The sequence below is a fragment of the Bufo gargarizans genome, chromosome 6, assembly GCF_014858855.1.
Source record: "Bufo gargarizans isolate SCDJY-AF-19 chromosome 6, ASM1485885v1, whole genome shotgun sequence".
NCBI lineage: Eukaryota > Metazoa > Chordata > Amphibia > Anura > Bufonidae > Bufo > Bufo gargarizans.
In genome coordinates, this window is record NC_058085.1 from 325,961,653 (window position 1) to 325,976,145 (window position 14,493).

Below are 14,493 nucleotides of genomic sequence, written 5' to 3' on the forward strand. Positions count from 1 at the left end.
AAGGAGTTCTCTGCTTATTATTAGAGGTGTCCCTTAACTGTAAGATTATCACAAGGTGTTCCCATGCTGGTACCCCAGCGATCAGCTGTAATCTGTGTGGAAAGCTGACATATTCAATTTCCCTGCATCACTGCCCCAGGGGAAATAATTCACCAATCCGGGCAAGGAATGAGGATCCTTAAAGGGGTTGTACCATCTCACACATATTGCTGCTAATGTTAGATAGGTGCGGGTCCCACCTCTAGAACGGGACTGTGCATGTGCGGTGTGCTCTCCATTGACTTCTATCGGAGTTCTGTTAAGAGCAGAGCTGAGCGAGCGTGCTCAGCTTCTTCTGGAACTCCCATAGAAGTGAACTGAGGGCGCACAAGCAGCAAGCTATGCCAACTCTCTATTCACCTCTATGGGAGTTCTGGAAATAGCCTAGCCGGGGCTCAGTTATTTTCGTCACTCCCATGGAAGTCAATGAAGGCTGGCTGCGCTTGCGCAGTCCGCCATCATACACTTTAGGGGCCCTGTTTTAAGGATAAAAGATCCCACCTCTAAGACCTGCATCATTCTGACATTGGTGGTATATCATAGCAATATGTCACCAATGTGTAAGATGGGGATATCCCTTTAACAGACACAGGATACCCCCCTCTAATAGGCTAGAATTTTATACTAAGGTGTATATAAATTAGTTTTCTAAACTGGGCAACTCCTTTAAGGGAGGAAAGCATGTACTAAAAAATGTATTAAGATACAAAAGCCAAAACTGGAAACATCTGCAACAGGTATTGTTTCAGAACGGTTAAATGCCATAAAACACACCTATCAGACTAGTCTTAAAGGGCATCTGCAGAATTTGTGCCTATAAAACTGGCTGACTTGTTACATGTGCACTTGGCAGCTGAAGGCGTCTGTGTTGGTCCCATGTTCATATGTCCCCGCATTGCTGCGAAAAATTATGTTTTATTATATGCAAATGGAACTCTAAGTGCAACGGGGGCGTTCCCATTACACCTAGAGGCTCAGCTCTCTCTTCAACTGCCACGCCCTCTCCACTTTTATTGACATGCCCAAGCAGTGAAAACATCATCACACCTGGACCTGTCAATCAAAGTGGAGAGGGCGCAGCAGTTGCAGAAAGAGCCGAGATTGATTCACGATTCGATCTGTCTACACTTTTAATGTGCAATACCATGCAGATACCAAGTAGAAGAGCACACCATCCAATGCAAAAAATAAAATATAAATCTGATTTTTCCACGCCTATTCACATGGAGCAACAGAAAATTGGCTTTTTTTCTTCTGTAGAACGTGTTGCGCTCTCAACCTATGTACAAATGTTTACAAGGCTTCATACACTACTCTCAAAAAGTTAAGGATATTTGGTTTGTGGGTAAAATTTAAGGATGAACCTAAAACGCACAATTTTACAACAGATGTTTGATGTTCAATTAGAATTAGTATTTAAAAAGTCCTCCTCATCATGCTATTCAGATTTTGACCTCATGAGACCATGATGTCACCTAACAATTGATCAACATTACCTCGCCATTGCGAGGCTTCAAGCAGGATGTGGCCACTGAGCTTAGAGTGTCACAGAGTGTCATCAGCAGGTTGCAACAGAGATACAGAGAGACTGGAAGAGTCACAGAAAGGCATAGAAGTGGACGTCCTTTGGCCACATCCCACACCGATGACTGCTTTATTGTGAACAATGCCCTACGGAACCAGATGATGAATTCCACAGAACTCCAGGCCAAATTTAAGGGAGGTGAGAGGCACCCAAGTGTCACGTCAGACCATTCAAAACTGTTTACATCAGTGTGGTCTGCGTGCTAGACGAACTTCAAGGGTACCTGACCACAGGTGTCATCGTCTTGCATGGGCCAGAGAGCATCTACGCTGAATGAGGGGGACCAGTGGGCCCAAGTGATGTTCACTGATGAAAGTTAGTCAATAGTGAGCAGAAATGATGGCCACCAACGATGTTGGAGAGGTCAAGGAGAGCGCTATGCATCAGCCACTGTTGTCACCAGACGAGACTTTGGTGGTGGTGGTGTTACAGTGTGCGGCAGGTGTGTCTAGTCAGTACAGAACTGCCCTACACTTTGTGAATGGTACAGTGACAAGCCCATACTACTTTAATAACAGCATTAATCCAGTAATTGTGCCTCTGCATGAACAACACAGGCCTAATTTCATCTTCATGGACGACAATGCACCAGCTCATCGAGGTCACATCATAGGGAATGGCTGCTGGAGACTGGGGGACCTCAAATTGATTGGCCTGCACTCTCTCCAGACCTGAATCCCATTGAAAACCCATGGGATCAGCTGAGTCACCGTGTAGAGGCTCGCAACTCTGTACCCCAGAACCTCAATGACCTGAAGGCCGCCCTTCAAGAAGAGTGGGATGCCATGCCTCAGGAGACAATAAGTCGACTTGTGAACAGCAGGAGATGTCATTGTCAAGCTGTAGTTGATACTCATGGCCACATGACAAGTTACTGAGACATTGACATTTTTGTGGGGGTATACCCACCACTGGTGTTGGCTTTTGTTTCAATAAATTGAGATGAGGAAATCACCATTGCTGCTTCTACTTAAATATCATATTTTCATGATATAATATCAGTGTAGCGGGAACTTTTAGCATTTTACATAAATTTTACCCGAAAGCCAAATATCCCTAACTTTTTGTGAGTAGTGTATGTTACATGAAGCCATGAGAAGAACACAGTGCGCTAAACTGTGACCAGATGACAGACAATGAATGGCAGTCCATAGAGAAAAAAAAGTGACTGACCCTAAGGGGACAAGTGCATGGTGTGTCACAGGCGTGCAAGCTGTGCAAATAGTTCTCATTCCAGCCCAGACCTCATTAGTGCCACGGTAGGGAGAGAAGGGTAAAACGATAATAAAATGAGTATTGAGGAGGTTAGGACAAGAGTGGAGGATACTACACAGCGACGGCTGTGATAGATCCGCAGCATCCCAATTAGCTGGTAAACGCTGAATATAATGGTCACCAAGTTCAGAGTGGTTTACTACACTGATCAGTACGACTCATTATTCCCAATATTCATTATTTTTGCCACTGAGAACATCTACCCTAAATATGTAAAAATAAAATAAAAATAAAAAAAGGAAAATCTGTAGCCATAATATTCCCAGAAAAACGAGATTTTTGTATTACTTACCAGTAAAATCTCTTTCTCGCTCTTTCCTTGGGGGACACAGAAGACCTTGGGTATAGCTCATCTCCATAGGAGGCGTGACACTAAGTGAAGACTGTTAAGCCCCTCCTCCACAGCTATACCCTCAGCCTGGAGAGAGAGGCTGCCAGTTGCGTGTCCAAGCAGTGAGAAAAGGCAAAGTCCAACAAGGAACCAACAAGCCAACAACCCGACGGGCAACAAAAAACTCGGAAACCGTACAGAGAAAAAACAATGAATGGGTGGGTGCTGTGTCCCCCAAGGAAAGAGCGAGAAAGAGATTTTACTGGTAAGTAATACAAAAATCTCGTTTTCTCGCCCAGTTTCCTTGGGGGACACAGAAGACCTTGGGACGTTCAAAAGCAGTCCAAAAGGGGGAGGGACCACAGCCCAAGGTGAAGCACCCGAAAGGCATCAATGAACCGCCGCCCGCAACCCCAGGCGGGGCAAGGCAGCATCTGCCAAAGTCAGAGTATGCACCCTGTAGAACACGGCAAGGCGCAAGGTAGACCCGTGGCCGCCTTGCCCAAATGCATGGCCGAAGCCAATGCCTCCGGCCCAGGAGGCACCAACCGCTCTGGCGAAATGAACGGTGACACCAAAGACAGAATCCTGCCCTCGGTGCGGTAACCTCAGCAATAGCCAAACTGATCAAGCGGAGGAAAACCACCCTGGAGTCAGTCAACCCTATGCACAGACCTCCTAGAAACCCAAGAGGCCGAACGGCTACAAGAGTCGGAGATCCCCAAATAAAAGCGGCAAGGCCCAAACAGGTGAGGTGTTGAAGCGAAAGGCAAACACCACCTTCAGAAGGAAGGAAGAAACCGAACGTAGAACAGCCCTGTCCTGGAAAAGACAGAAGGCTTGGAACAAAAAAGGACCATTCCGGCACCCGTCAGAGACACGACTGATACGGAACACAACCGTACAGGACAGAAGGGGTAGAGAGAACTTCTGTAACGGCTCCAAGGACAAGATTGGAGCACCGAGAGCTCAGTATAAAGTCCCCAGGGCGGTACCGAAGGACAGCACAGAGGAACCAAAGAGCCACTCCGAGGAAGAAGGTCTTGGCAGGCCCAGGGGGCCGATAACGCTGGAAGAGGAAGACAGCGCCGACACTTGACACCTCAAGTAAAAGACCAAACCATGGGGAGAGAAATTCAGAGTGGGGAATGCACAGCTTCCCACAGAACCCCAGACAAAAAAACCTAAGCCCTACGACAGATCCTGGACGAAACACTGCCAGGAGTGGACAGTAGCGAACCCGCTAGAGTCGCCTGGCAAGCGGGCGAAAACCCAATGTGATCAGGCGCAGACCAGCAGCACAGGCAGAAGGGTCGACAAAAATAGCCCCATCGGCCCTCGAACAACGTTATCCCGTATCCACCCGAATGGGGAAGCAGAAGGACAGATGGAAAGAACCCAAACGATCCGCCTGATGCCAGGAGAAGACAGGCTAAAATCCATGCTGACGTAACCACGTCGGACCGTCCCGGTGTGGGAGATCAGGAGAATCTGGAATGAAAAGGTAGTCCCCCCAAGTTATCGAGAAGGTAAGTCTACAGCAGGACCATCGTCTTAGAATGGGCCACGCAATCTGCACTCAGCGGGAGAACAGAACGCGGTAGACTCGGTAAATAGGCACACAGCTAATACAGCCAGTGTGAACAAGGGAGACAGTACGAGGCCAAAAGGAACACCGGAACCACCCACATGAACAACCATGCTCTCCCCAGAAGGGAGGACAACGAAGAACAGCCTCTGAAGTCAGGCGGGAAGCCACATTGGAGCGATCTGTACCGAGCGGGAGCCAAACAAGGCCGGCGAGATAAGGCAGTCGAGACAGAGGCCGGCATAACACCCTCCCACCGAAAGGAGGAGGAGTGGGCAACAGGGAAGCCATAGGACAGCTCAAAGCAGAACCCACTATACTGTGAGACGCCCGGTCCACCGCCTCGCAGAAGGCGAATACCGTGAAGAACCCAAGGCGGAGGTCCTCCGGACCCGGGTAATCGAGCACCCAAGAGAAGTCGGGTGACCTTCCCGAGAAGAGCAGCCCGAACCTGGTAGCAGATCAGACAGAAGCGTAGAGGCGCCAAGAGGAAGGACTCATACCACACTGCATCCGAAGAGGAGGAAATTGCAGCAGGCAAGGGAACCGCAGTCCTGCCAGAGCCAACGAAGAATTCGAGAGGCGCTGCAGACAACAGCACTCTCGACCATGTGACCACCAGCGCAGGGAAGCAATGCCGCAGAAGGACGAATGGGCATGCATGTAGGACCCACGAACACTCCCTGGAATGAAAAGCCAACGAAATGAATGAGCACCACCCAGCTCGGTGCAGCAGAGAGCAATAGAACCTGTTCGGTCAGGAGGACAGAATGAACTCCTTAGGGACGAGTGCAAGGCTTGCGGCAAGCATCGCATCCAAGAAACAAAGGTATGCCGCAGGAAGCAGGTGAGGCATACGTACGAGCAGCCCCGTAAGCAGCGGGAAGGCCAACCCACCTAGAAAAAGGGGGGCCCGCCCCAGAGTGCCACAGCATGTACGGAATTGCAAGTGCAACCTGAAAGGGAGTTATGCACAAACCTAGCATAGCATGCGGTGGAACGCAACCAGTCCACCCCGAAAGGGGGAAATGTACCAGGTCAACAGCAGTCGGTAAGAGTGCAAAGGCCCGTCCCAAAAGGAAGAGATGCCTAAGGCCGTACCTACTTCAGAGAAGCAGGACATACCCTATAAACCAGCAGGAACGCAGGAGGTCCACCTAGCAAAAGGGGAACAAGCACAGGGTATCCCAGCATTAAGTGAGTGTGCCACAATGCACCCAACACTGAACTCAGCGAGAGTGCAACCACTCTGCTAACGAAGGGGGACCTGTACAAGTCCAGCACAGCCATATAAGGACAGCCGTGAATCTCATGAGCGTGCCAAATTCTGCCCTTGAAATGAGAGGTGGTCACGCACAAGGCCAGCACCGTATCCAATGGAAGTGCAAGCGTTCCACCCCTGTTAGAGGGCCATTCACATGGCCAGCAATGTATCCGGTGAGAGTGTAGCATGCCGCCCAGAAAAAAAGGGGGGTAAAGCACATGGCCAGCATCTCATCCAGGGAGAGTGCGAGCACACCGCCATGTATGGGAGTCATACACATGGCCAGCAACGTACTGGCGAGATACAAACACAGTCACTAAGAATGCGTGCATGTCGCCTGAGGAAGGAAGGCAAGCCCCTGGCTGGCAGCGAATCCAGCAAGAGTGCGTACACCGCCACGGAAGAGGGGTCATGCATATGGCCGACAGCGGATCCAGCGAGAGTGAAAGCACCCCGCCATGTATTGGGCACACGCACATGGTCAGTGACGTACCTGCGAGGAAACAACCACAGACAGAGGGATGTATGTAAGCTGCCTGAGGGAAGGAGGCATACCCAAGGCCGGCAGGGAATCCAATGAGAGTGCAGCATACCGCCTAAGAAATGGCCGGCAGCGAAACCAGTGAGAGTGCAGCATAATAACATAGTACCTAAGTACAACATAGCACATCAGTGAGAGTGCAGCCTTCCGCCTATAGAAGGGGGTCGTGCACATAGCCAGTACCGTATCCGGTGAGAGTGCAGTATTCCGCCTAAAAAAGGGGGTCATGCACATGATCGGCAACAGATCCAGTGAGAGTGCTGCGTTCCGCCCAGGAAGGGGGGTCACGCACATGGCCGGCTCACGCACACGGCCGGCAGCGAATCCAGTGAGTGCTGCGTTCCGCCCACGGAAGGGGGTCACGCACATGGTCGGCAGCAAAACCAGAGAGTGCAGCGTTCCGCTTATGGAAGGGGGTCGTGCACATGGCCAGCACCGTATCCGGTGAAGATGCAGTATTCCGCCTAAGAAGGGGGTCATGCACATGGCCAGCCAGGGAGAGTGCAGTAGCCCGCCTAGGAGGGGGGGGGGGGATGCACATGGCAGGCACCATAACTGGAGAGACGATGAATGCTGCCTACAGAAGGGCCGAACGCACTTGGCCAGTGCCGTACCTGGAAGAGGCAAGAAAACCGCCTAAAAGGGGAAAATGCCCTAGCAGCGACGCAGGCTGGGAGCGCAACACCATGCCGCCCGTGGAAAGAGGTCATGCCGACATGCAGCATTACTGATGAGGCTGCAGCGTCCTGCGCAGTCTAATAGAAACCATGATCTATTATTATTTAATTCACATATATTCTTCTCTCCTTTTTTTTTTTTTTTTTTTATTTATTTATTGAAACACAGCCTCTGAGGCTAAAGGGGAGCCACCATATAGGGGCACCTGAGAGGCAGGAGAAAAAAGGGGGCCAACTAAACAGACCCATTTTTTGGGGGCCGGCCTGTACCCAAAGGGTTAACAGGAATCCGGCCTGGAGGGCGGCGTGCGATCCCCTGGGGGCGGAGGAACCTCCAGGCGGGAAAAATTCGCGCCCGGAGAAGTTCCCGCCCCCTCCACCAGAGACCGGAATATTGCGGCCTAGTAGGCCGCGAAGCCGGGGGCTAAATTGCGGCGCCCGGCCCGTTATACCGCCGGGACCTGAGGCGGAATGCTGTAGCGACCTGCCGCTTCAAACCGGCCGCGGGAGCCCACCCCGCGGGCCGGTCGGAAATGCGGCCCAGCAGGCCGCGAAGCATGGGACCAAATTTGCGGAGCCCCGCTGGCGGTTTGCCGGCCGCGGGAGCCCACCCCGCCGCCGGACGAGACAGGGACCTGGAATGGCGTTTTCCGGCCGCGGGAGCCCACCCCGCCGACGGACGAGACCCGGAATGGCGTTTTCCGGCCGCGGGAGCCCACCCCGCCGCCGGACGAGACAGGGGCCGGAATGACGTTTGCCGGCCGCGGGAGCCCACCCCGCCGCCGGACGAGACAGGGGCCGGTATGGCGGCTTGCTGGCCGCGGAGCCTAATTTTCGCGGCGCCCGGCCGCACCGGAATATCAGTGCTGGCCGGAGGCGAGGCCTTACTCCACTGCAGCGTCCTGCACACTCCGGTAAGGCCCAATAGCAGGCGACGGCCGACAGCCACTAGCTGCATCGCCGTATCCTGGTCCTATGAAGGCCAGGAAAAAAAGGCAGGGAGCAGATTGCCGCACTGCGGCACCCCAGGGACCAGCTTAGGTCCAGCAGGGGAAGGGTCCAGAGGCCCAGTATGGGGGGGGGGTCCAGAGGCCCAGTATGGGGGGGGGGGTCCAGAGGCCCAGTATGGGGGGGGGGGGGGTCCAGAGGCCCAGTATGGGGGGGGGTCCAGAGGCCCAGTATGGGGGGGGGGGGGGGCCACCCCTCAGGCACGCAGGAGACCATTGGGTGGGGGGTGGGGGACGTAGGGCTGGAGAAGCCACTCTCTTACCACAGCCGTCTTCACCCTCGGTCCACTCCAGCAGGGTCGCCCCTTCAGCTACTGGCACCGTAGTGGCAGGACGCTGGAAGAGGGACTTGGCGTGCGGGCGACCCTTGCGCTGGCGGGATGCAGGGGAGCTGGGCTGCCCTGGTCCACCTTGCCTTCTGTGGGGGAGGCAGCAGTGCGGATGACCGGCACTGGCGCAGCTCAACCCCGGGAGAAACAGAGAGGTCTAGTGCGTCTCTGTTGTCCCTGATGTTCTGGAACAAAAAGAAAAGAAAAAAGTAAAAATCAAAAATTTAAACAAGGAGAAAAGAGCCCTGCAGAGCAGGGAGTGTCTTGCCTCCTTGGACACTAAGCAAAAACTGGCAGCCTCTCTCTCCAGGCTGAGGGTATAGCTGTGGAGGAGGGGCTTAACAGTCTTCACTTAGTGTCACGCCTCCTATGGAGATGAGCTATACCCAAGGTCTTCTGTGTCCCCCAAGGAAACTGGGCGAGAAATAACTTTTTATTGATTAATATTAAAACACCCAAAATAAATATGATATGGGGGTCAACCAAAAATTCCTATAGTCGGATGTCCCACAAGATATGCAGTAAAATCACCTAATAATTATCAACCATCCAATGATATATTGGCCTTGATCTGCTGCATGCTCAATAATAGTACAACAGGGATCCTAATATGGCAATTACAGGACACCCAATCCAAATAACAATATGTAAGCCAAGCACAATGCTCCAATACTATTAATCACCGTCTCTAAGCCCTAAATCCACAGGGATGCTCAACCTGCGGCCCTCCAGCTGTTGCAAAACTACAATTTCCAGCATGCTCTAATAGCTGTAAGCTGTGCAGGCATGCTGGGAATTGTAGTTTTGCAACAGCTGGAGGGCCGCAAGTTGGGCATCCCTGCACTAACTGATCCAAAACAGCACTGTAAGGCCTCTTTTACACGGGCGAGTTTTCCGCGCGGGTGCAATGCGCGAGTTGAACGCATTGCACCCGCACTGAATCCAGACCCATTCATTTCTATGGGGCTGTGCACATGAGCGGTGATTTTCACGCATCACTTGTGCGTTGCGTGAAAATCGCAGAATGCATTATATTTTCATGCAACACAGGCCCCATAGAAGTGAATCGAGCTGCGTGAAAATCGCAAGCAAGTGCGGATGCGGTGCGATTTTCACGCACGGTTGCTAGGAGACGATCGGGATGGGGACCCGATCTTTATTATTTTTCCTTATAACATGGTTAAATAATAGCATTTTGAATACAGAATGCATAGTACAATAGCGCTGGAGGGGTTAAAAAAATAAAAATAAAAGTTTAACTCACCTTAATCCACTTGTTCGCGCAGCCCGGCATCTCTTCTGTCTTCATCTGTGAGGAATAGGACCTTTGATGACGTCACTACGTTCATCACATGGTCCGTCACATGAACCATCACCATGGTAAAAGATCATGTGATGGACCATGTGATGAGCGTAGTGACATCATCAAAAGGTCCTATTCCTCACAGATGAAGACAGAAGAGATGCCGGCTGCGCGAACAAGTAGATTAAGGTGAGTTAAACTTTTTTTTTTTTTTCTTTAACCCCTCCAGCGCTATTGTACTATGCATTCTGTATTCAGAATGCTATTATTTTCCCTTATAACCATGTTATGTTATCTACACTACCTTGAACCCAAACCTGAACTTCTGTGAAGAAGTTCAGGTCTGGGTACCACATTGAGTTTTTTTATCACGCGCGTGCAAAACGCATTGCACCCGCGCGATTAAAACTGAACAACGGAACGCAATCGCAGTCAAAACTGACTGCACGTGCGTACCTACTAGCGCGGGTTTGCCGCAATGCACCGGGACGCATCCGGACCTAATCTGGACACACTTGTGTGAAAGAGGCCTAACAATTTCAGAATGCCTACCTGCCAGAAGAGGTCCCCTCTCTCGGTCTTCGTTACAGTAATCCACAAAAGCTATATTTCAGAGTCAGATGGCCATAATTCGTGACACCTCGACCCTGTCTACTCTGCGTTGGATTGGCCCACCAGAGTACCAAAGGATCCTCTGGTGGGCCCTGGCTCTGTTGCCATAGTGGACCCCAAAGGTCCAAAAAAAACAAACAAAAATCTTGATCCAGGATCTATTTCCGTGAATTAAAATCTATCACTTTATTGATGATATAGGTGTTGGACCCTGAGAATAATTTCCTCTGGTGGGCCCCAGGAACCCCAGTCCGGCCCTGTCTGTACTATTAGGCCTCTATCACACGAGCGTGACGGATCAGATCCGGGTGCGTTCAGTGAAACTCGCATCATTTTGCAAGCAGGTTCAGTCAGTTTTGATTGCAATTGCGTTAAGTTGTTTACTTTTTTCTGCGCGGATGCAATGTGTTTTGATGCGTTTTTCCATTCGCATGATAAAAAAACTGAAGGTTTACAAACAACATCTCTTAGCAACCATCCGTGAAAAATGCATTGCATCTGCACTTTCTTGCGGATGCAATATGTTTTTCACTGAAGCCCCAATCACTTCTATGGGGCGCAGAATATAGAACATGCTGCGTTTTTTACGCAACACAGAACTGATGTGTGAAAAAAAAAAACGCTCATGTACACAGACCCATTGAAATGAATGGGTCAGGATTCAGTGCGGGTGCTATGCGTTCACATCACGCATTGCACCCACGCGGAAAACTCGCTCATGTGTATAAGGGGCCTTACTAAACCTCACTAAGATCACTTAGATGTTGATGGTAATTTGGTTAAGTAAAATTTCAGAACACATAAAAGCCCATTTTCGATTTTTCCTCCCCAGATTCCATAACTTTTTAAATATTCCATTCACGTAGCCATATGACGACTTGTCTTTCGCGGGACAAGTTGTGTTTTTTAATGGCACCATTTAATTTACCATGTCTTATACTGGAAAAGGGGAAAAAATTCCTCCAAGGTTTTTGGGGTTTCGATATTACAGAGTTCACTTTGGGCTAAAATGACATGGTGTCCTTATTCTGCGGGTCAACATGATTACATCAATACCAGATTTGTATAGTTTTTATTGTGTTTTGCCAACTCTCTGGCTAACTCCAAAGATTCCATTATCTTTATTGACCGTGGCATCTGAGGGGTTAAATGACCAAGTTCAGAGTCATCGCCGATCTTGGTCATTGCAGTTGTGTGCCTACAGCTGACACCCGCCATGTGTAGAGCGGGCTCAGTGCAGCAGCCCGCTATATACAGTCCCTTACACATTTTCACGTACGTGAGTGAAGGGGTTAATGTTTCTTTGTGGCTTGTAATTCCATCAAACACAAGTACAAGTCAATAGCAGATGTCAGACATACTAAAAATCTAAATCACGTAAATCAAGTTGACTGTATTGGGGATGTCTTACGAAGATTCCCTTTCCATAGACCCTACCAAGACTCTCAGTCGGGTAGACTTGGCGCATCCTTCATTGGCCATTTATGTCATGCACCAGCTTCCCAGTAGAGGTCACCGCTGGGAAAATGCAAATCCAGAAGGGTATGGGACCTGCGGCGATCACCAGCTCTGGTCTCTGTGACACAACCCCCTTCATAAATCATATCTATATGAACCTTAAGTAAAAATATACCTACACCTCAGTATGTGCCTTGAAGGTCAGCCATCATGAAAGGCATCTTGCTAGTTACCGTATATTAATTTAAAGTTTGATCACTTCTATGTTGCCTGAAAGAAGCACGCTGCAGATTATTCCTCCAATTTTTAATTAAAGAGAGATTATTGTAGGTTAAAGGAAAAAAAAAACTGGCAAATTGTCAATATCCCTGGAGGCCAATAACTTAGAGAACCTGGAATGTGACAATCCTGAGAAGGAGAAAGAGACCCGTAATGTCACCTGTGTGCTCAAAGGGTCAAATGCCTAAAATGTGGGATAGCACGGTGGCTCAGTGGTTATGGAGCAAAGCCATAATCTTAAAGGGTTTTCTACAAATAAATCTGAATCACCGTCTAAGAAAAAGGTTTACAGTTTTCAACTGTCTGTCATGTTCCAACTGATCATTGTTTTGAAGATCTCTGCTTGCTTTCAGAAATCTACAATCGTAGAAGGAGACATGGAAGCCAAAATACAATTTAAAGGGAACCTGTCAGCTGGATATTGCCCCCCTCCCAAACCAACCTTAACTACGTGACCATTCTACTCGTCATGTATCCGATGGCGTCTTTAATTACCTCCTCTGATGGTTTATTACTCAGACAAGGGTTTGGAGTCAAGAAGGTGGAGGTCTCGAGACGGGAAGTTAGCTTTGATGCACCTGAATCCCACCCTGTCAGAACTGACTGACGGTAATGACGGTCCCTGTCCTGATGGACATCAATCAATACTGATGAGGTGGGAATCGGGCATGACAATGCTGATGTCCAGTTGCAAGACCTCCACCTTCTTCATTCCAAACCATTCATTTAAATATGGCATGAGCAGTGACTAAAGTGCATGTTCTGAGAAAAAAAACATTGGAGGAGGAAGGACATGAGGTGCAGGATGGACCCAGGATGGTCCCACCCTCTGAGCAGTTTGGGGGAGGCAATAGCCAGCTGATAGGCCCCCCTTAAAAACCGATTCACAATAATGATTTGATATCATTATGTCAACAAGTCTATGTTCCCACCGCCGTTAGGAGCCTCCTCTGGCAGTTTAGTCAGTTTGACAACAAAAGTGGCACAGCATGCAGCACTATTTTTGTTGTCAAAATTAAGGAAACCTCAACGGATCCGCAGTACGACATGTGATGGAGCACAACATAGACATGAAGCCTCTACACAAATGTGGATTATTAAGACTAATGTGTGATGGCCTGCGACTGGTGTCATAACTGGCAATATGACATCATCAGAGATAAACTGGCAATATGACATCAGAGATAAACTGGCAATATGACATCAGAGATAAACTGGCAATATGACATCAGAGATAAACTGGCAATATGACATCATCAGAGATAAACTGGCAATATGACATCATCAGAGATAAACTGGCAATATGACATCATCAGAGATAAACTGGCAATATGACATCATCAGAGATAAACTGGCAATATGACATCATCAGAGATAAACTGGCAATATGACATCATCAGAGATAAACTGGCAATATGACATCATCAGAGATAAACTGGCAATATGACATCATCAGAGATAAACTGGCAATATGACATCATCAGAGATAAAGCGGAATTCTGAGGTCACCCTGGTCAATATAATGATGTCACTGTTTTGCCATTCATCATTCAATAAGCATCATGAGGTCACTATAACGGTGTCATCATTGTTATGGTAACCACTGTGATGACACCACTCTCATAGCAACCAATTCCACTCTTGCCATAGCAACTATTTGACCACACAAACCACCATATTTGTGCCACAGTACTATGGCAACTATTGTGAAGTAATCACTTTCATGGTGACCACTGTGATGGTCTTCAATATATAGTGTAAATGGCACCTAACCCACCCTATATAAATTAAAGGGGTATTCCGGTTGGTTGAAGTTATAGGATAGGGAATAACTATTAGATCGGTGGGACCTCCACCAATCATGAGAACGGGGCCCCCATACCCCCTGCAGTCCCCTGAAAAGAACGGAACATGTGTGTGGCCACTCTGTACTCTGCGATCTCCGGAACTCCTATAGAAAAGATTGGAGTGGTTGCACATATGCCAGACCTGCCACTCTGTTCTTTTCAGGGGACTGCAGGGGGCATGGGGCCCCCATTCTCGTGTTCAATGGGGGGTCCAAGCAATAGGACCCAGTCAATCTAACAGTTATCCCCCAACCTATGCATAGGGGATAGTTTCAACAAACTGGAACACAGGGATCTGGGAGTGCTGCTGTATTCCCTATTACATACAGAGGTACAGACATAGGACTATAACTCAGTA

General features: G+C 49.2%; 1 protein-coding gene across 2 annotated transcripts in view; it reads right to left on the reverse strand.

Annotated features, from left to right (window-relative positions):
• CNNM2 (cyclin and CBS domain divalent metal cation transport mediator 2) overlaps positions 1-14,493 on the reverse strand; it is a 127,120-nt gene that overhangs the window by 8,847 nt on the left and 103,780 nt on the right. The gene's annotated exons all lie outside the window — the stretch shown is intronic.